This window comes from Scyliorhinus torazame, chromosome 24 (genome assembly GCF_047496885.1).
Source record: "Scyliorhinus torazame isolate Kashiwa2021f chromosome 24, sScyTor2.1, whole genome shotgun sequence".
Classification (NCBI taxonomy): domain Eukaryota; kingdom Metazoa; phylum Chordata; class Chondrichthyes; order Carcharhiniformes; family Scyliorhinidae; genus Scyliorhinus; species Scyliorhinus torazame.
Window position 1 is genome coordinate 39,451,260 of NC_092730.1, and position 3,327 is coordinate 39,454,586.

The 3,327-nt window shown below is 45.2% G+C and overlaps 1 non-coding gene across 1 annotated transcript; it reads right to left on the minus strand.

The window, feature by feature from the left end:
- Nucleotides 1–249: 249 nt before the first annotated feature.
- Nucleotides 250–339, minus strand: trnar-ucg (transfer RNA arginine (anticodon UCG)). Its single transcript is given in 2 exon segments — nucleotides 250–285; nucleotides 303–339. It is a non-coding gene; the product is annotated as a tRNA-Arg (tRNA).
- Nucleotides 340–3,327: the final 2,988 nt, after the last annotated feature.

Consider the following 3,327-nt stretch of genomic DNA (forward strand, 5'->3'; position numbering starts at 1 on the left):
TCGAATTTCCTCCACAGAATTGTATTGAACCGATTGATGCATAATAATTTATTCAACACTTTATCTAAATTAGACAGATATTGTGGATTCATTAGGGACTAAACAAAATATGAGAGACAATTGAATGAACAAAGTTACAAGAAATTACATTCCAAAAAATCCCAACAGTGTTTGGATGGACAGGTGGAAGTTTGAGCTGAGGAGGGAAAACTCGGCTGTCAGCAAGTTGCACCGGATTTCTGTAAAAAACGACCGCGGCAGGACTCGAACCTGCAATCTTCTGATATCATCTTTGAAATTCACCGAAATCAGACGCCTTATCCATTAGGCCACGCGGCCACTGGCTGTGATACGTGAGCTGATGTTTATCTCTTGTGAATAAATACTGCGATTCCATGTGTTTCATTTCTATTGTTTGGTGATCCGCTGTTTCCCAGATCCCAGAAAATACAAGGGCAAGCTCCAGCTGCCGGACATGGTCATTTTCAAAGTGGAAAAGCCCTTCACCCTGTGAGCTGTGAAGATTCATGGAGTCTCGGGGACTCTCAGGCCGGCCAGGGCTCTTTATCCGGCTCCATTCACAGGAAAAGTGACTTCAGTTTCCGCAATAACATCCGCTCTCTCTGAAACCCCCAAACTGAAAATCAGTCCCACCGTGAAGGTGAAGACCGCGGACTGCGGTTCCCGCCCCTGCTGTTTAATTCAGATCACTATAACTGTGTACATTGAGTAGAAAGAAATTGCAGTTGTTTGTAAACATTTCTTACTGAACTCACTGTCATTCTGCATTAACAGGACGAGTTTGAGTCTCGTGATATTTGATCCGATATTAAACCTTGCAAAAATATAAACTGAGCAGGTAAATCAGAAATATCCGGAAAAGATTATTTGAATTGCGCTTTTGAACGGAGTCATTTCAAAAACATTCCAACACAGAGAGAAATTCCTGGAACCAGCTGCAGAAAATCTCCGGGAGCCTGACGTGATTTGGACGCAACCTTCTGATGTGGAGTCAGACGCGCTACCTGAGCGCCAGAAGCCCAAGTTCTAATAACTGAACCTTTCTCCTCAGAGATTTATTTTTTATTTACACTTTGACGGTACACTGTAAATCAGCACCTGTGCGAAAGAAACTCAAAGAAGTCTGATTGAGGGATACTAAAGGGCCCTGAAGTAAAGCAGCTGTACCACGTGGTTAGGATGATGCACAATAATCCATTGTGCTCTGTGCACGTGGCTTCAAATCCCATCCTCGTCTGTAACGTTTCTGTTGTGTCTCTGGTTAACTTGATGTGGGTGAAGTGAAAATGCTGTGGTTTTTAGCTTTTGTTTGAGGCCTTGGGTGGTGAATAGTCAAACACTGTCCATACTGAAAGCACATTCATCGTGGCCGGAAACTTCCACAAGGCCAACCTCAAGAGTGTACTGCCAAAATTCCACCAGCACATCTCCTGTCCCACCAGGGGAGACAACACGATTGACCACTGCTCCTCAAAAATCAAGGGCGCCTACCGTTCCATCCCGTGGCCGCACTTTGGAAAATCAGACCATAGGACGGTGCTCCTTCTCCCGGCATACAAGCAGAAACTTAAGTGGGAGAATCCAGCTAAGAAGGTCGTGCAGTGCTGGTCCGAGGAAGCAGAAGAGCTCTGACGTGACTGTTGGAGACAGTGGACTGGTCCATATTTAAGAACTCAGCGACTAACTGAAATGAGTATGTCACCACTGTCACAGACTTCATCAGCAAAAGTGTGGACGACTGCGTGCCAAAGAAAGCAGTACGTACGTTTCCCAACCAGAAACTGTCGTGTTGGGTGTTGCGATACACAAATGAACCAACACGGGTGTGGATGGTACAACTCTGTTTTATTATTCTGTACAATAATAACTATTAACTTCTGGCTGTGGTTCGTACTTCAACAGCTAACCTGTGGACCCAGCCCTAGCACTATCTTAGTGAGGCACTCAGCACATGGTGTATGTCTGAGTGGCTCGCTGTCAGCTCTGTGCTCTGAGCTATCTCCTGGTAGAATGAGCGGGAACTGTGGTGTACCCAGTTTTATAGTGCGTGTGCCCTCACTGCTGATTCGCTGCGATGGTGTGTGTGTTGTTGGTTGGTCCAACTACCTGTCCATCAGTGTGTGTGTGTGATTGCACCATAACACCATAAGACAGAGGAGTGGAAGTAAGGCCATTCGGCCCATCGAGTCCTCCACCATTCAATCATGTCTGATTTCAACTCAATTTACCCACTCTCGCTCCATAGCCCTTAATTCCTCGAGAAATCAAGAATTTATCAACTTCTGTCTTAAAGACACTCAACGTCCCGGCCTTCACCGCCCTCTGTGGCAATGAATTCCACAGACCCACCACTCTCTGGCTGAAGAAATTTCTCCTCATCTCTGTTCTAAAGTGACTCCCTTTTATTCTAAGGCTGTGCCCCCGGGTCCTAGTCTCCCCTGCTAATGTAAACAACTTCCCTACGTCCACCCTATCTAAGCCATTCATTATCTTGTAAGTTTCTATTAGATCTCCGCTCAACCTCCTAAACTCCAATGAATATAATCCCAGGATCCTCAGATGTTCATCGTATGTTAGGCCTCCCATTCCTGGGATCATCCGTGTGAATCTCCACTGGACCCGCTCCACTGCCAGTATGTCCTTCCTGAGGTGTGGGGCCCAAAATTGCTCACAGAAGACTAAATGGGGACTAACTAGTGCTTTATAAAGCTTCAGAAGTACATCCCTGCTTTTATATTCCAAGCCTCTTGAGATAAATGACAACATTGCATTTCCTTTCTTAATTACGAACTCAACCTGCAAATTTACCTTCAGAGAATATGTTATGATATGTTAATGTGGATATCATGACATCCCCCCTTTTCACAAGGAAATGTGCCTACATGGTAATAAATATTGGTGTGTACTGAGTGCATATGAATATGTGTGTGCAATATTTACAACATGTACATGAGGCTAAACTAAAAACATCGGAAGGTGTCAGGTGCAACAGAGCAACGAGGTTGTAGCACAAACAAAACAAGTGCAATCAGCAAATATCGAAACAGAACTTCTGGAACAACAAGAAAGAAACACGTTAACAGTATTGCAAAACAATTCAGTGAGTCCAATGTGCAAACGGGCTCATAAGTCCAGTCTATTAGGTGGGCGACGGATTTGGGTTGGCCGTTAGGATGGCACACCATTCATCGCCCGGATTAATGCTGTGCACTGGCATCGGCTGGTGGGTCCGACTTGGGGACATCCGGTTCTTGTTTATTACCGCAACACAAAAGGGTTCCCGGTCGTCGGTATCACCGGTCTGCA